Source organism: Xenopus laevis, chromosome 5L (assembly GCF_017654675.1).
Source record: "Xenopus laevis strain J_2021 chromosome 5L, Xenopus_laevis_v10.1, whole genome shotgun sequence".
Classification (NCBI taxonomy): domain Eukaryota; kingdom Metazoa; phylum Chordata; class Amphibia; order Anura; family Pipidae; genus Xenopus; species Xenopus laevis.
The window spans coordinates 118341883-118362486 of NC_054379.1; the positions used below are offsets into that span (position 1 = coordinate 118341883).

Sequence of the window (20604 nt, forward strand, 5' to 3'; positions counted from 1 at the left end):
TATTCCAGTCTTGTATTCAAATCAATGCATGGTGCTGGGGAAATTTGGACCCTAGAACCCAGATGGCTGATTGCAAACTGGAGAGCTGCTGAATAAAAAGCTAAATAACTCACAAAAACACAAATAATAAAAATCATTTGCAAACCGTCCCAGTACATCACTCTCTACAACATACTAAAAGACGATGAACAACCCCTTTTAAAAAGTGTAGCGTCATCATAGTATATAAAACATTTTTATGTTGTGGTGATAGTGGCCCTTTGGCCTTATTATATACAATTAATGGCAAAAACAATGCAGACAGATACATATTTTTTGATGAACTATTATCCCCAGGGCCATGACTATAAAGCACACTGAGTTTTGCTCAAAATGTTTTTTTTCTTCTTAGATGTAAGGAAAATTCATAATCCCCAGCAGCTCAGCATCCTATTATCACAATAAAATGTTGCAGGATCCTATAATTTACAGAAGCACAACATCTGGAAGTGCACATATCATACCAACGAGCCGCTGCCCAAACAGGAGTCTGCAGAAATATTTGTGCTCCCAGTGAAACCTTTAAGAAACCGTTAAAGGAGTTTACAGAAGATTTACTAGAATGTGTAGCAGTTTATACCACTAGAGTTTCAGTCTTTCCCCCCTTGTGTTGCTTTAGTGAAGAGAAGCATGTAATTAACACGCACCGATGTTACTGCTCTCATGTGATTTTGCACGGTTGCACTTGACTAATTTCACATGAGGAAACAGTCGACTAGAGGTGCCCACAGAGGAGCAAAGGTTATGTTTAGACCGGCCTCTCAAGGACCCTTGAATTAAGCTGCCTCTATTAACCTTTTGCTACTTTAACATTTAACACTGGCTGTCTTTTTTCTTAGTTAAAAGGTGAATTGAAAAAGGTGGTTCTAAACTATCTCGATTCAAGGTTGCATTGACCTCTGTTTAGATCCAAAACACTCATGTTTTTGTGTTGCTAAAAGGATTGCCAAAAAGAAAATATAAACAGATCAAAGGGGCATGTTTAACAATCCCACCAGCAAATTTTAAGGATGTAAGTGTGTGCACAGTGTGTGTGTGAAGATTACATAGGAAAATACATCCCCTAGTAAAATTGAAAACACTGTTAAGGTGGCCATACACAGGCAAATTAAAGCTACTATTGGTCCTTTAGAACGATGGGGCAGCTTATCTGTCCGTGTGCGGGTGCTCCCGACGAGTCCTCCCGATCGATATCAGGCCAAAAATCGGCCAGATATCAATTAGGCAAGTTGGATCGGCATGGAAATCCATCAAAGGGCCAATAAGCTGACCACCGTTTTGCATTATTGTCTGCGCTTGTGTCAGGTGATACATCAGTGCAGGCTAAAGGGGCCCCTTTATGTTGCTAAAAAACATGTATGGATTAGAAGAAGTACTTTTCTGAATAATATCAGTTTAGCATCTGTTCCAGCTCCCTGCAGTTGAGTTCTTCAATGAGCCCTATTGAGTTTAAAATATTAAAATAAACTTATATTCATAACTGTTCCATTGTAATACACGTAATGGATGGGCATTGGTTAGAATTCACTGGAGTCAGTCTTTAAAACAAATGCATTAACAATGCATCTGCTGATATGCTTATGTTACACTTGCATGTTAAATACATTTTTCTGTTTATTCTGATCTATGGAAAGTGCCATTTGGAAGCATTTTGGCACACTGTGCATCTGATGTGCATTAACATTGCTTCTCAATAAAATACATTGCAGCTGGGTGTAAATGGAAACACCTGTGAGAACAGCATTAAATAATTTTATCAGTTGGAGTTTTGGAGCTGATAATGGGTAGATTTCTTGTAACCTACATCAACCAATTAGCAGTTGGTGTTTTTTGTTGCTGTGGGTTACAAGACCCTGCATCTGTATTCATTCAGTAAAAGCAGTGAAAGCTTAGACTCCATTGAAGATCGGCCTTTTGTGAACTTTTTTCATTTTTCCGGTGCCACATGCAGGTACGGACTGACGTTCAAATAGGGCCCTGGCAATGGTCTCCACAGGCCCAATAAATAGTGACTCTCTAGATATTAGAAGTCTGGGCCTGGCTCCATGTTTTATTTCATCACATGACAAGAGAATAACCAGTGAATGCTTTTCAGCTAGGATAACAGTTCTATAGACATGTCTAGTTTTCTGATCTGTGTATTTAGAACATCTGGCCTTGGCCCCAGCCACCCATAGCAACAAATACAACTGCTTCTCTGCAAATAACATGCTGGGGAGCCAGGGAATGTAACCATTTCTGGAGAAGATTAGGATATAGGCATGCAACCAATTGCTCTTCAGCTGTTTGTTCAACTACTTCTCCCTTAATCCTGTACTTGATATAAAGTTAGAAATTAAATAACTGCAATATTTTTATAGAGGTTGATATTTATTACAGGAAGCGAAAAAATGTTTACTATAAAGAGCAAATATGGAAAGTATTTATAAATAATGTTAAGCTTCTGTTTAGGTTCATTTTATTAGCCAAGAGTATATTTTAAAATATATTGCTATTTGCAACGTTTCCATTCCTTCCTCCCAAATGTTTCACTTTGTCTATAACAGTTCTCCAGCCCTGATTTTCAGATGCCATTAGCTCAGTGGAATAACTATATATAACTGTATAAAAGCTACTGTATTATACTCGTAGCTCTGATTGTAATGTGGAGGGCACCTGTCGGATAGATAAGTGATTGGCTTAATTCACAGAAATCCTCCATGGACCTTATTTACTGAGGGAGTGTAAAACTGTGCCATGTTTTTTGTACCCCCATATTATTTTTTTTCTAAAAATTCCATATTAACTAATTTGTCAGAAAATGATAATATATACCAAAGCAACTGTAAAATTTGCATCCTTTTGTAAATCGAGCTCCTACTGCATCCATGTTAATATGGGCGTCATGTTATCTTGCATGTTCCCATTTGTGTGTTGCTCTTTCAGTTTGCAATGATCTTATCTGAAAATGTTACATTAAAGGGATACTGTCATGGGAAAAAAAATTTTTTTCAAAATGAATCAGTTAATAGTGCTGCTCCAGCAGAATTCTGCACTGAAATCCATTTCTCAAAAGAGCAAACAGATTTTTTTAGATTCAATTTTGAAATCTGACTGGGGTTAGACATATTGTCAATTTCCCAGCTGCCCCAAGTCATGTGACTTGTGCCCTGATCAACTTCAATCACTCTTTACTGCTGTACTGCAAATTAGAGTGATATCACACCCCTCCCTTTTTCCCCCAGCAGTCAAACAAAAGAACAATGGGAAGGTAACCAGATAGCAGCTCCCTAACACAAGATAACAGCTACCTGGTAGATCTAAAAACAACACTCAATAGTAAAAACCCATGTCCCACTGAGACACATTCAGTTACATTGAGAAGGAAAAACAGCAGCCTGCCAGAAAGCATTTCTCTCCTAAAGTGCAGGCACAAGTCACATCACTGGGGGCAGCTGGGAAATTTACAAAATGTCTAGGCCCATGTCAGATTTCAAAATTGAATATAAAAAAATCTGCTTGTTCTTTTGAGAAATGGATTTCAGTACAAAATTCTGCTGGAGTAGCACTATTAACTGATTCATTTTGAAAAAAACATGTTTTCCGATGACAGGATCCACACAAGCAGATTCAGGGAGATTTAGTCGCCTGGTGACTAATCGCCTCTTCTTCTGGGCGACAATCTCCCCGAACTGCCTTTGCTTGTCTTCCTGTCCGCAATAATAAAAAGTCGCCTGCGCTAAAGCACGTGCGCGTGGACTAACCCTGAATAAAAATGTTATCATAAATAAAATTGACAACGAAATAGTCAGGTTGTATTTTTTTTTTACAAGATCGAAGGCACAGGCATTGCATTGTTGCATGTTACAACTTATACTTTTTATTACTTCTACAAGCTACTTCTAAAATGTACACATCTCAGAGTCTGACTTTACTACAGTGGGGAGAAACGGGCAGGGAGCAATGGCCAGTTCTAAGCAACTTTTCAATTGGTCTTCATTTTTTCTTTTTTTTTTATAGTTGTTTAAATTATTTGCCTTCTTCTTCTGACTCCTTTCAGCTTTCAGCCACTGACGCTATCTAAAACAAATGTTCTGTAAGGCTACAAAAGTATTGTTATTGGTACTTTTTATTACTGATCTTTCTATTCTGGCCCTCTCATTCATATTCTAGTCCCTTATTTAAATCAATGCATTAATTTGGACCCTAGCAACCAGATTGCTGAAATTACAAACTGGATAACTGCTGAATAAAAAGCTAAATAACTCAAAAAATACCAATAATAAAAAATTCAAACCAACTGCTAATTGTCTCATATCACTCTACATCAGTGATCCCCAACAAGTAACTTGTGAGCAATGTGTTGCTCTCCAACCTCTTGGATACTACTCGCAGTGGCCTCAAAGCAGGAGCTTATTTTTGAATTCCAGGTTTGGAGGCAAGTTTTGGTTGCATAAACAACAGTTGTACTTCCAAACGGAGCCTCAATGTAGGTTAATAATCCACATAGGGGCTACTAAATGGCCAATCACAGCCCTTATTTGGCACCCCAATAACATTTTTCATGCTAGTGTTGCTCCCCAACTCCTTTTACTTCTGAATGTTGCTCACGGGTTCTAAAGGTTGGGGATCCCTGCTTTACATCATACTAAAACTTAATTTAAAGGTGAGCAACCCTTTTAAGAAAACACAAACAGTATCTATCTATCTATCTATCTATCTATCTATCTATCTATCTATCTATCTACATAGCCCAAACTGAGGGCTGCTAAGGTGTGCACTGGCAGAAGCCCTTACCTCAAAGTCTCCCTTATAACACTACAAGCATCAAAGGCTGCTAGCAGCTGTTTATGCATCATGCATTTAAACCAGGGCACGACTTTTGTCAAGTGCATGCCGGTATAAAAGAGGTGAAGTGACTTTTCATTCAGAAAACAGATGGTAGACTGAAATTCCCAGCCATGCCTAATAATTTTTAATTGCACTGTAAAGCATAAAATCTATAAACTTTAAAGTGCTATCTCAGGAGTTCCATCTGATCATTTCTTCCAGAAGTTCAGATATGAGCAACAAAGGAAAAATGGAAAGGCCTACAGGGATATCAATGATGCAGGATGCTAACATTCATTTCCCCAGCATTTGGCTCTTGGGGGGATGCTAGGATTTGCCATTAAACAAATGCTGAAGGGCTTTCCCTTGGATATCACTAAAGGAGAATAAAATGCAATTTCCTAGTCTAAAGCAGGCCAGATTTGGATTTTGAATATATAGTAAAAGTGAGCATTCACTGAAAGACAGCAGTATTCCACCACCATGCTTTACTATAATGCAAACATTATCTAACCATCTGGATCGAACTAAGATGGCATGCCAACTTTCTGCAGTTCTTTCTCAAAAGTAAAGGAATGACACATAAGTGCCACGTTGCTAATGAAAAGCCAGGAAGCCACATAAGATCTCTCAGGGAATATTCCAAAGGAAATGTAGGATTTGACAAAAAACGCATACCAGAATAAATCCATTTACCCAGATGTTTTATCATTACAAAAGGGCAAAGCAATGACAAAAAAAAGACCATATAATATTTGTGACACTTTACACTCTCTGTGCTTTGTTTATATGTCATTTACAATACTGTGATAATGACACCTCTAATGAATGCATTGATCCTTGCCATAAATGTACGTCTTGCTAGTGCAATTAGGTTAAAAAGCAAACACAGATCCCTCATCAACCATCCCGAGCAAAAGGCTTTATCTTGTGCAATGCCTTAAGATGGCCATAGACGCAAAGATCCCTTCGTCAGGACCGGATTTGTGGAAAGGCCAACTAGGCCCAGGCCTAGGGCGGCAGGATTTTAGGGGGCGGCATGCTGCCCAACCACACCCACATTGGTTCAAAAACACTGGGGATATGCTGGAGATACAATAATTTAGTACATTTCCTGTACCAAATCCACATTGCTCTGGTCCCGATTATGAAAATTTGAATGAACAAAGGGGGGCACGGGCGACGAATGGCAGTGGGCATAGGGGTGCTCGTTGTGTAAATCTGGCCCTGACAATCGTAGGAATCGAGGATTCGGAGGAATCGGTGGAGATTGGTCGTTTGGTCGATCAGACAGGTTAAAAGATTTTTGTCGTCCTGAAAGAAGTTAATTGTTATTATGAATATTGCGGTTAGTGGGGGTCTCTACTTATAACTTCCTACTTTATCTTTTATGCTTATTCTTCTATTATTCCTTTTTGTCTTTTGTTGTTTTTGTTTGTTTCAATTGCATATAATAGCCGCATTGCCTAAACTACTGCTGCTTACGGTACTGCTTGTAACAGTGTTACTGACTTCTATACAGTGTGCATAAATCAGACCATGGCAATGTACTATGTACGTTTATTTTTTGAAAAATAAAAAATCTTGAGTAGAAAAAGATTTCTGTCGGCTGCCGATAATATCTCTGCATGTATTGCCGATCGTACGGTTTTCAGAGGGAGACTGTCACCAGCTGTGTCGGACATAACTTGCGTACGATTGCTGTCAGAGGCAGAACATCAGGCTGATCTTTTCGTTTACTACTTTATTTGATCGGAATGGTTAGTTGCAGGTCGGGAGATGGGGAAGTCTGATCGTTTGAGGATTCGAACAATCGGATATTTGCATCTATGGCCAGCTTAAAGCTGACAATACACGGGCCAATAAAAGCTGATGGCAGCTTATTGGTCCATGTGTAGGGCCCTCCGACGGGCTTCCCTGATCGATATCTGGCATCTATTCATTGATGCGGCCCCACGATCCAACCACCGATATTGTTTACATTATGATCAGCCCGATATCGTCAACCTCAATGTGGGCATATCGAGGAGAGATCCGCTCGTTTGGCAAAATCGATAAACATAGGGGTCTCTACTTGTATTGCCACCTTAAGACTGGGGCAAGATGAGTTAGATATTAGCCTGAAAATTCACTCCTTCGCTGCTGCCATTCTGGCGATGCACCGCATCTTCCTGCACCGAGTGGAGGTAATGGGGTAATTTTGGGTGCAGGCACATCAGGCAGAAGGACAGCAGCAGAGGAGCGGATTCATCTGGCCCTAGCCTAATGAGAGTGCTTTCCATAAAAGGGACATGCTATCTGATTTGAGAGGAGATCACAACTGTAGTCAAGGCCCAGACAGGCAGTTCTTAGGCCAAGGAGACAGAGCGTAGGCTTATTTTTGCAGGCTGAGAGAAGAATATCCGCTCTGTGCCTCTGCTCCATTCCTCTGAACCACTGCTGCTTGCTTGCAGTCACACGCATGGAAGTGGAGGTCGGGCCAAAGATGACTCCTTTCAAATCAATTGAGATGGGGCACAGAGAGGATATACTTCTTTCAGCCAGCAACAATACCCAGGCTTTAAGCAGCGGAGCCTACTCTCTGTGTGCCCTTGGCCTAATGCAAACCTTCTTGACAAAGTAAAGGAAGGAAGAACAGCATGCAAAAGTGTCAGGTCTGAGATGAATTGATATTTTTCACAAAAAAAAGGAAAAAACAAAGAAAACCCCCTGGTGAGTTTATGAGGAGAGACAGAGTAGTTTGGAATGCGTATCAGCTGATCCCCATATGTGTGCCTTGTCCCAAAAGGGGACAAGCATCAGCTGCAACTTTGTTGCTACAGAAACATCACCTACATGACCTTAAGCATATTCTTTCAATAAGTGTTCATTATATGAAAATAACTTACAAATGCGCTGTGTATTGTTATGGAATGTGTTTACTATAGGGTACCGGGCCTTTAAATGCTCTTTCAGCAAATTAATCTTAATCCATGCTTTCACCAATAAAAAAAAAGTAAATCCCATGAGTGCACCCTGCAATACAATCAGTGCTCGCCTTTGACAGTACCCAGACATGGAACAGATTTGGAGACACACAAGTGTTGCTGGTTTTTTTTTCTGCACATGTAGTTACAGCGTTCCAGCCCTTATTTCGTTTTTTCCAGATCATTAAACATTGCATGTGCCAATGATGCTCTTTTAAGCCCCACTAACATTAAACTGGAGGGAGGTACTTAATAATCATAGGGAAAAAATGGAACATATAGCAGGTATATAAATGGTACAGAATGACTGCCAAATAAAAGCACAAATTTGCAGGTTACATAAACTTTTACAGGCCTAACTTAACTGTGTATTTACTGCTCTGGAAAGAATCACAGAGGCCTGCTGCTTAAACCAACCTCACAATCTACCACACTACTACCAGGTCGCATAGTTTGCACCTACTAAGTCATTTCCTGCCTGCCATATTAAGCTGTTTTAAAGACTAGGGTGCTGCTGTAATTCTTTTGGGAAGTTATTAACTTTACAACGTGCTATCAGCCTGAATGGTAAACAGCACCATAAACACACGCACTATAAACCCTAGGGATTTAATGCAATGCCTGTTTCTAATTTGCATTTCGCACATAACACTTCCAAAAAGTATGAATTCTATGCAGAGTTCAAATATTAAAACAATCTGCGTCAAGTCCATAACATTTCCCAGTCCCACTTTTAAGGATAATGATAGTTCTCTGCAATGATTCATGTGTGGTCTTAGAAATATTTTGGCCCACTGTTATCATTCAAAATTACTTATCTTTTGACTTGTGCCATAGTTGGACAGATATCCAGCAGTAGCAATGCTTATTCTTAGCTGTATTAAATTATATTATTATTAGCATTCATGAACATTACTAGCTTTGAACTGTAGGAGAAAGCAATGCATTGTCCATAACCTAGCATTAAAAAACAAAAAAAATCTAGGCATATAGGCTTTAGTCCAAGAAAATGCACACACACAAGGATATGGACAGATCCACGACCTTTAAATTGTACTTCTTTATTAAGTATTTGCTACTCCATCCCATGGTGATAAGGTTGAGCTCATTCAAAAAAATTTTCCTTAACAGTAAATTCTGGACCATTCTTCAAAAACCAGTGTCCGAATAAAAAGGCATTTTGCAAGAAAACTTCAAAAACTTGATAATCTCTAGCTACAAGAATGCCTAAGACTGCAACACCTATTAGATGGCCAGTCCAAGCCTGTATGTACAGCAACCTGGGGTTCTTCAGCTTTTTCTGAATTATAGTTCCCAGCAAGCACAAGAATATAAGGATGCAGAGGTTTTAGTCTTTCTGTATCTCCAACTTTTATGGACAGACTTTGAGTGCTTATGCTTTCAAGCTAAATATATGGCCTACACAATATACAAGTGTCAAATTTTGATTTTAATTGCAGCAAATAGTTAATTAGCTTCCCAAAGCGTTCAGATGAGCTGCTGTTTAAATGACACTAAATAATATTTGGCATAGACAAGATAGATGTATTTCATTGTTGCAACATGAAGGCTCCCCCCAAGACACCATGGTGACCAGATTTGGGGTTCAGATAAAAAATTCTCTACTAGAGCAGAGGTTCTAGGCAGTTAGTAAACAATACAAAAGCGTAGCAAAGAGGTTTAGGAAAGGTCTTGAAAGGACCAAAGATGCCAGAGTATACAGTTAAAGCCCTGCAACAAAAGGAAGAGTCAAGAACTCAACCATTAAACCAATGTTTTTACTTTGAATTTGGGCATATGTTTGTAATGTATAGTACCAACCTACACAACTAACTAGGGAGGGCACAGAGACTTTTGCATTCAAAGGGTCCAACTCAACCCTCCAGTCTGCCTTTAAAGCATACATATACTTTTGTATAGTGTAATTCAGAAATTAAGTAAAAATGTAATTTAAATCAAATAACAAATACAATAGAACCCCCATTTTATGTTTTTCAGGGGACCATAAAAAATGGTGTAAAATCCATGAAAATGTAAAATCAGGGAAAAAGTATTATGCATTATCTATAGGTGGGATCATAAAACAACAATGTAAAATGAGGGAAAACTTAAAATTAGGGGATGCAAAATGGGGGTTCTACTGTAGAACCATCAGGCTTTCTCACAGAAGAGACATCTTTATTTAAGAGAACACTCACAGCAAAGGGCTTTTGGCATATTCACACATATTCACACAAAATACCCTATGTCAATAACTGCTAGAAGTAGTAGTTCATTTAAACTTTCTCTGTCTTCCATGGGTCAGTTTACAGAGATAAATGTGACTTGAAGGTTGCTGGGAGCTACACCTTTCTTGCAAAGTGGCTGTGATGCATTGGAATGTTTCAAAAGTGAAACTTTTGTCAACAGTGTTGTTGCTCTGCTCATCTGGAACCATCTCTGAAGCAGCTGTGGTTAGAACAAACATGTAATGAAACCCAATATTAGAATACTTGCAACACAAGCTTAATTGCTAAAAGTCACCAAAGGCAGTTTCAGCTGAGATTTCTTATTCTACGGAGGCCAGCTTTGATGACAGATGAACCCCAGGAAAACACAGGTCAAGTTATTATAATTTCTATTGCCATAGGCAACAGTTTCTGACTATGAACCAATCAATGGAATCAGCAATAGATATGACAATTCAAAAGTTCCTGTATCATTGAAATGAGAGTGTAGCTGAGGCAGTATAGAATACAATGTTCACAAGAATATGTCTCTGCTGTTTCATGATCTTTGCCTACAACTCAAGCTTTTTGCTGTTACCGCGACATCTATTTAGATCAAATACTAGGGACTGGGTTACTATGGCAGTGGAGGCATAATGGTTTGTATTCTTTAATTAAATCCACTCAACTGGCTTATGTTAAATATAAAATTAACAGAGATTATAACAAGGCTACCATCAGTAATTGTGGGACCCTTACAAAGACGTTAGCAGGGTCCCCACACAGGGGTCCCTTATAGTAGCCCACAGATCACCTGGACCCCCTGCCAACAAGCAGGCCACAACCCATTATGTCAAAACTATGCCCATGACCTATCCAAATACCAGGTACTCCCACACTCCCCAACCCCTTCATGTCTTTGGGGCCCCCTTCTGACAGTGGTCCCCTGATTTGAGTACCCCTAAATCCCATATGTGAATTTGCTTCATTGCTCAATTACTGTAAAAAAATGCCAAATATGCATTACCCCTGTGGGTGGGATACATTAGGATTTCTAGTAAATGCAACAAGAGAATAGGACACCAATCCTGACCTTAGGGTGAAGTTTTATAACTTATAAGTCCATTGCCCTCTAAGGGCATAACCACACAAATTACCTTTTGTTTGCTTAGCCGTAATGATGTAAACAACTGTTTAAAAGAGAAAGAAACCCTTTGATCCCTCTTTCTTTTTCTGGTCTCTTGAGATAAACACATTGTGATTCACTGATTCATTGGCGACCCAAGGTCACCTAACTAAAAACATCACAAATTTTATTGTTTTGCAAGAACAAAGTGCATATGACAGTGTCTGTATTGCTTTGTCATTATTAGTTAGGGTTGGGGCAGACGAGCAGATTCGGGGAGATTTAGTCGCCTGGCGACTAATCGCATCTTCTGCATGGCGACAATCTCCCTGAACTGCCTTATGTCTGCCTACCTAATGCTTGAATGAAGAATTGCCTGCGGGCGACTTCGGAAATCGAAGCGAAGTGAGTGTATTAGCGCAGGCGATTCTTCATTCAAGCATACGGAAGGCAGGCAGAAGGCAGTTCCGGGAGATTGTCGCCACGCAGAAGAGGCGATTAGTCGCCAGGCAACTAAATCTCTCCGAATCTGCTCGTCTGCCCCAACCCTAAGGCATACAGAATATATGTATCACGCTGTGCAAATCAACCAATAAAGTCAGATTTTTATGCAAACATCATCACAGGAGAGATTGTGGTTTGCTTGGTGAAGCAATTCTGTTACCAACATTGTGGTTACTTGGGGACTATAGATCCACTGCAAGGAAGAAAGAATTACAGATATCAACATCTCAGGGAAGTCCATTCTGAAGGCCTTCATCTGCCGCTGAACTACAATTCATAGTATCCTTCAGCTGTTCAATGATAAGGGAAGTTGAAGTTCAACAGCAGTTGGACATAAGCAGATTAGGAAACTCTTTGCTAGAGTTGTTCACACCGCAGCTGATATCAACAGGGTGCTACGCTGGAGAGCCAAATGTCTTGCACTTGGCCAAACCACATTGTTCAAAAGAATGCAGGACTATCTGCTTCCATTTAGCCAATGAAATATCACAGGTAATTGCTTGAACTGATTTTTAGTTTGGAACAAACACATTTGATACGATTTTTATAGACTACAGCAGCTGAACACGAGGCTCACACAGGAATCAACTGTCAGCCAGTACAAATGGAACCAAATTAGGCAAGCAATGCTTTGTTTGGTGCTAAAATGAATAGGAATGTTGATGCATTTTCTGGATAACAATATGAACACTGTACTACTATAGTGACAAATAACTCTCTATCCAGACCTTGAAATATAACATTTTAGATGAGATTAATAGCACTTTCTTACCTCTTTATGGAAACACTCTGTGACAATACACAGATGAGTTTCAATCACAAAAGTCATATGAGGACATTGCAAAAAATGCAGCAATAAATGTTAAAAAGAAAATTAATGACATAGGAGTTCTTGGCTATAAAACAAGCTCCAGGAGCCAAAATACAATTTGAGAACTACTCTGTTACTGGCTGGTACCTAGTTAGACCTTGCATGGGGTATAAAAATATACACAGCCACAATGAAAATATGCCTCAGCCAATAAAAGCCAGCCTTCTTATCAATGGAAATATCTATCCAAATTAGGAAATGAATTTCAGACTCCCATTTTCACTACATTTTATGCTTAATCTAGCCACTCTCCAGGCAATTTGATATTGAACTATTGATACTGCCCAGATTATCCTGTGATGTGTGTTAAGGTTATGCCACAGGCACAAGGAACAGATTCAGTGCTGAAATGCATATTCATATATGCATATGTTTCAGAGCCAAAATCAGCTCCTATGCCAGCACCCAGGCTGATGCAGTGTCTCCGGGTGCACATGACAGCTCTGATGCCTACAGAGATGCTGATTCTTGGTCAGCAATTATCCACAGGGCAAGAATTAGCAAACCTCCCAACTGTCCCATTTTTAGAGGGACAGTCCCTCTTTTGATAGCTCAAACTGCAGTCCCTCATTTGTAATGAAAAGTCCAGTTCTTCTCTGCACTGAACAGCCAGAAAAAGAAACAAAGTTTGTAACTTAATTGGCTTTTGGCAGAAAGCCAAGAACAGCCACACTGCTTATAAGATACTTTTGTAACAATTTCAAGATAAGAAAATAAATAATTGTAACAATATAAGATAATAGGTCCCTTGAGAAAAGTTAGACTCACAGCTTAAAGGGCAATTTACCTTCATTAGCAAAACTGTCATAACTGAAAAAAACACAGAAATATGTTCAAACTTTCATAACCTACCAAATTTTATAAAATGAACATTTTTTTGAGCAACTTTTTATCCCGCTTTTTATTTCCTAAATGTTTCTTTTTTCCCTATTAATAACATTGGATCAACCATCATTTTTACCAGCCAGGCCGGTAAAATACCGGCCAGATGGTAACCCTACCTGTAGCTGGCTAGAAACAGGATTCACCATTTCCTATAGGGACATAAAGAAAAGACTTTCCCCATAAAAACATAAAAAAACAATTTGAACTGGAAATGTGGGCCTGAAATGTTTACTGTAAAGGTCATTACAGAACAGTTTTTTTTGTAAATGACTCATTCAAGTTTGTGCATAGTCATGCATTGTTGTATACTGTATGTAAATAGAGAATGTGCAGTCAACTTGTCAAATGCAGCCAGCCAGTTTGACCTTGTATTCTGACCACAAAGTTATCAACATAATAATAATGATGGGGAAATATTTCAGAATCTTAAGGATTGAAGAAATCCCAGTGTTCCACTCATCTGCACAAAGGCTTGGGCCCAGGTTAAGGGCCTTTATACTGAAACAAAGCATTTTAAATATTGATTCTTATTATTCATAATGTATACATTCTGTTAAATTAGTCGTACAAGGGTAGAAGCTGCCCCTCAGTTGATTGTCACATCCATAAAATAAAGGACACTCAGGATGAGACTACACCTGATGTACAATATACACAGAGAATACACACTTGAATCAATCCAAACTAAAAGTTGACAGGAAAGTTCCTGATCTTCCCAACACTGGCTATACCTTTCCATGGAACTAATAATAATCTAACATGTTAAAAGAAAGTTGGGAAAAAAAATAGAACTACGAATGCCACAAGCAATAATTTTGCCCAACAACAATTAATCTTATCACAATCAGAATCAAGCAAATCTTCAATAGACCAACTCAAATTTCAACTGAACTGCTATCAGCATCCACATTTGTGTCCTCCATGCACAATGCAAGGGCTCCTCTGCTATCCAGATGCCCAGCTGGCCAGGGATCCATTTATTTAGGTGCCACTGAACTACAAAGACCACTACATTGTTTGAACACTTGTCAAAAAGCTAGACAGAAGCCATAGTAAAACAATAAAACTTTAAAATAATGTAATTATTCATCTCACAGGATCTTTACATATGGTCAGTTTCTTTGTGGCACATTTTAAATATCCAGTTGTACTTTACTGCTAACATAAAAAAACTAATCTTACATTAAAGGGGTTGTTCACCTTTAAATTAACGTTTAGTATAATGTAGAGAGCGATATTCTGAGACAATTTGCAATTGGGTTTCATTTTTTTATAATTTGTGGTCTTTTAGTTATTTCGCTTTTTTTTCAGCAGCTCTCTGGTTTGCAATTTCAGCAATCTGGTTGCTAGAATCCCAATTACCCAAGCAACCATACTTGGGTAATATGAACAGGAGAGGGCCTGAATAGAAAGATGAATAATAAAATGTAGCAATAACAATTAATGTGTAGCCTTAGAGAGCATTTGTTTTTAGATTTGATTTGAAACCTGAAAATATTCAGGAGAAGGCAATTCAAAAACTATAACATAGAAAAAGGCCAATTGAAAAATTGTTTAGAATTAGCCATGCTTTAACATACTAAAAGTTACATTAAAGGTGAACCACTCCTTTAAGTCACATTATCAAAAGCCCATGAGCTCAGGAAGATACCCCAGGTTACATTAACCACTATAAATGGGATAAATCTCACTGACCCAGGAAACATTTCCCTTTCCCTTAAGGAGTCACATCAGCTACAAGTGGATATTTTTTCTTCCTCTCAATACGTAAAGCCAACAGTAAGCCCAGAAGTTTGCCTTTATGAGACTAGTGTCTTTTTTCAACTTTAATGTAACAAACAATATCGACACTATTAATAAGGATGTTTATAAACAAGGCCCTCGTATGCAAGTGAGCACACAGTCACTGTTCTGTGATGTTGCAATAATAAAATTGGGCTCACCTTCTTACATTTATTTTTTGTTAATTATTTCCTTTTCTTTTTTGTAATAAATGTTTATTTTTTTCAAATTGGGTGTGCTATCCAATACTTGTACATTTTTCTGGATACCCTTATGGGGAGTCGCCTATGGACTAGCACCCTGTAGCTCAGGGTGTGCGCCCTCTCTCTATATTTGCAATAATAAAATTGAGCAGCTCCTTTTCAGTCCCTGGGCTGAATTCTGTAGGAAATGCACACATTTTCATGGATCGTCTGCCTAGTGCAATAAAGAGTCAACTCTGTAATTTGAAAGAACCATGGGGCTGGGTGTCAACTAGATCAAAGCTGGCACATGAATGCCCCTTCCAAGTGGCATTCCTTCCTGTAGGTGGCATATAGTGGTTGTGTACCTATCTTCTCCTATTTCCACTTCTTTACAAAAACCTTTCCTTTTCTCACATACCTTCTGTCTCTGGGGGCTGGACTCACACAGCCTATAGAGCTCGCCAGGGTCCAACTCAAAACCAACTCTGATTGCAGATTAACTAGCTATAGTTTCACTGCAGCGCAATAAATCAATTTAAAAAAGAAGTAATGAAATAAATACTGTAAATCAAACGAGGAGCAATTACAGACACAAGAAGAGACATTTCTAGTGGAAGGAAAGGGGTACTTGTGGGGGGGTTTCAATGTTATAAAAATTGTAAATAGTGATGCTTGAATGTAAAGGAAATAGGGGTAATATTAGAAAATAATGATTTGCATAAAGCATATATATGTTTTTATATATTAAACTAAGCCATCTAGCATCCCCTAGAAGTATGGTTGGTTGGATTGTATGCCGAAACACAAGTAGAGGCATGAAGATATGTCGTGGCTTGCTAATTTTGAATACCTACAGCTTCCAGCATCCTCTGCAAGTCAGCGGAGGAGTGCGAGGGTTACCCTGCATTAAACTCACATACATTTACAGTCTACATAATAAATGCCAAGGCTGAAAGGCAGACAGGAAAATATACAGACTTCACTATCCAAACAGTCTAACGCCTATATATACTGTATATATATATATTTTTATTCCTTGGCTTGATATAGGGCACACAGTCTGTCCGAAATGTTGCTGTTATTGGTTGTATTGAATTGTTAATACACTTTTTTGCAACATTCGAGTGCTGCTTCATTTGTTCTATTTTTGTATATATATATATATATATATATATATATATACACATTTATATTTATATATTTACAGGTATGGGATCCGTTATCTGGAAACCTGTTATCCAGAAAGCAGTGAATTAAGGAAAGGCTATCTCCCATAGACTCCATTATAATCAAATAATCCAACATTTTTTAAATGATTTCCTTTTTCTCTGTAATAATAAAACAGTAGCTTGTATTTGATCCCAACTAAGATATAATTAATCCTTATTGGAAGCAAAACCAGCCTATTTGGGTGTTTATATGGTTTTTCAGTAGAATTAAGACATGAAGATCCAAATTACAGAAATACCCCTTATCCCGATCATTCTGGATAGCAGATCCCCTACATATATATACATATATATCTATATATTGATATATATATATATATATATATATATATATATATATATATATATATGACCAGCAACACCGAGTTTCTTAGTGAAATATTCAAAAGTGTATTAAAAATACATGTAAAGCCGACGTGACGTTTCGGTCCACTCTGGGACCTTTCTCAAAGCCTTGGTGTTGCTGGTCATTCATTTATTATCTATTTTGTTTATCTTGCACCCGAGGCAAGTTCCAAAGGTGGAGTGCTGCCCACTCGAAATCACTATATATATATATATATATATATATATATATATATATATATATATATATATATATATAATGATCCGTTATCCGTTCCAAATTACAGAAAGGATGTCTCCCATAGACTATATTTTATCCAAATAATCCAAAATTTGATTTTCTAGTAGACTTAAGGTATAAAGATCCAAATTACAGAACGATCCATTCTGTATAACAAGTCCCATACCTGTACATTTACTGGCATGTAATATTGGAATGAGTAGAGAGCTAAATCAGGCTGCCAGTATAATTTCCCATCCCAGTCCCGTGAGTAACTATGCCAGCCAAATACTATCCACTCTTTAAAAAATAGGAAGTTTTCGACTTGAACTCTTAGAACTGCACTAAATTCTCTTGCTCAATACTCAGCCTGTGACTTCTCCCACTCAACTTGTAAACAACCAGCATCAACAGAAAACTTATGCTCATAAACATCATCTCCCATCAGCTCAGGCAGGCTTCAGCTGGTGGGAGTTGTAGTTTGGAGAGCCACGGCTTAAACATCACTGACTTTGCTGCACACTAAAGAAAGAAAAAAAGAGAGACCAAAAGGGGAATCTACACAAATCGTATGCAGAGAAGCCAAAGGAAAAATAAAAAGGCTGTGAGCATTTAAATCCCCTGCAAAGAACATTGTGCCTGGAAATCCCCCTGCAGTGATTGGGCTGAGTAAAGTGCGAGAAGAATGAAAAGTCAGAGTTCTGCCTCAATATCTCCAATGTGCCCCCTGGATCCAGACCCTTTCAATGTCCTTCCAGATAGCTGGAGGCTTCAGATTCTTTGGTGTTTTGTTCTGGGGGAGAGTTGTGGCTTCACCTGAGTGACATCTGGCAAAACCCAGTGCCAGACAGTATGTGCCTCATAAGAACCTTCCTTCATCTCAAGTCTCTCCCCACTGCCTGCCCCCAGGGCACATATTTCCAGCACACACACACCCCTCCTTCCCCACAAGGCAAACTTTTCTGTTTGTTTTCCCACACGGCTCCTTACAGGTTAAACTACTGACAGCCATGCACACAGAATAGCATTCCTGCCCTGTTTAACCCTCTCCGCTGGCCTGCCAGCTGATCCAGGAACCAGACACTTAACCCTTTCTCTGATACAGGGGAGAGAAGGTTACAGCAATGCAATATGTCTCAGTACATAGCTTAGGCACTAAATAGAAACGTAGCAGAACTAGCAAAGAACAAGGGTCACTAAAGCATACAGCTTAGGTCCAAACATGGGTGCCTATGTTTGTATTTCCCCAACCTATATAAATAGAATTCACCTATGCACAATAATTAGCCAGGATAGTCTGCATCTGTCTGATTCTAACTGTACCACTTAAAAGTCGTCCAACAGCTGAAGGATGTCATGCTGTAGTTTAACAACAGCTGGAGCAAATTACATTGCTTAATGATAGTTAAAAGGAAAGAGAATAGTTATAAGTAGGGCTTCCATTGATTTATTTCCATATGCATGCTCAGTAAAGTTAATGGGTTGAAGTTATTCTGAAGCAAAAGCCTTGTAGGCATTAGTAAGTATAGGAGCTGAAACACTACTACAGTATTTCATCCGGCATAAAATTACATTTCCCCCATTACACACCATTGAAACGGCACCCCCTGTGGACAAAGGAGCATAATAAATGGAACAAATACCAGCTTGGCTTTACTAAGCAATAACTTCTGAACAGTGTTGTTCAGACATGCATCCTTATTTTATTTAACTCAAAAAAAGCCCCTCCCGGCAACTTCTGTTCTTTCCAAAAATCCATATGTGGTCAGTATGATGTGCCTTTAAATCCCCAGCCTGGTGTGTGTATGCACAGCTCAGCTAGATTTGGCAGGCTGCTCATAATAAGTGAACCTCACCCAAATGGAAAAGTGTCAGAAAACTGCAGCAAGGATCACGGACTGAGGCTGACTAGAGCCTTCCTGGAATGCTAGGATATGATGGTGGGAGATTACTAACAAACAAGCTCATGTTTTTCCTTGGCCTCCAAAATACACTATTTAATCACATACCATGCAAGGGCAACTAAAGCTATCATCTTTTAAAGGGGGGCAGGTTGGAGACCTATTTTATTCCAATTTGCTGCAGATGTTCCCCTCACACCACTGGCAGGGTTCACGCAGCATCTTTCCAGCTTTGACTTCAAAGAAACCAAACGGCACTCAGCTAGATGGTCAGCTCCTGTAACTGCATGCAATTTTGTAGCAAAACCATCCCAATCTATTTTTAAAACAACACATGGATTTTGCCAAAAATCAAATGCAAATGTGGCTCCATCCAAATGAGCTGGGGGGTATCGCTGTAGGTCCAGACAAAAATGGCATTGTACAAAAGTTGTGTTTTTTGTTGCAAACTCTGAGGGATGGCTGTAGCCTGGCTGCGCTGTGTGAACAGTCTGTATAACTGGAATACAAATTCATGGGGCACATAGCGGGAGGGGGGAGACAAATGGGACCCAAATAACTTGATGTCATACAATCAGATATAAGTCTGTAATGTAAATGAGGCCTTCATTCCAAGGATGGCTGTTGTAATTTGCTATCATTCCTCCACCAGCCCCCAGCAGCCCAACTCTGGTACTGAAACAGTCAATGTCTGCATCATGTCTGAGAGGAGGCAGAAGAGTAAGTAGAGTAGCAGTACTACAGAACCAGGAAGCAGAGTACCAGTACTACAGAACTATAATGCAGAATAGCAGCACTACAGAACCATGAAGCAGAGTAGCAGTACTACAGAGCCATGAAGCACAGAACCAGTACTACAGAACCCTGAAGCAGAGTACCAGAACTACAGAACCCTGAAGCAGAGTAGCCGTATCACAGAACCCTGAAGCAGAGTAGCAGTATCACAGAACCCTGAAGCAGAGTAGCAGTATCACAGAACCCTGAAGCAGAGTAGCAGTACTACAGAACCCTGAAGTAGAGTTACAGTATCACAGAACCCTGAAGCAGAGTAGCATAACTACAGAACCCTGAAGCAGAGTAGCAGTATCACAGAACCGTGAAGCAGAGTAGCAGTACTACAGAACCCTGAAGTAAATTTACAGTATCACAGAACCCTGAAGCAGAGTAGCAGTATCACAGAACCCTGAAGCAGAGTAGCAGTATCACAGAACCCTGAAGCAGAGTAGCATAACTACAGAACCCTGAAGCAGAGTAGCAGTATCACAGAACCGTGAAGCAGAGTAGCAGTACTACAGAACCCTGAAGTAAATTTACAGTATCACAGAACCCTGAAGCAGAGTAGCAGTATCACAGAACCCTGAAGCAGAGTAGCAGTATCACAGAACCCTGAAGCAGAGTAGCAGTACTACAGAACCCTGAAGTAGAGATACAGTATCACAGAACCCTGAAGCAGAGTAGCATAACTACAGAACCCTGAAGCAGAGTAGCAGTATCACAGAACCGTGAAGCAGAGTAGCAGTACTACAGAACCCTGA

General features: G+C 39.2%; 1 protein-coding gene across 1 annotated transcript in view; it reads right to left on the reverse strand.

Annotated features, from left to right (window-relative positions):
* Positions 1-20604, reverse strand: part of fndc3b.L (fibronectin type III domain containing 3B L homeolog) — a 177966-nt gene that overhangs the window by 156540 nt on the left and 822 nt on the right. The window lies entirely within an intron of this gene.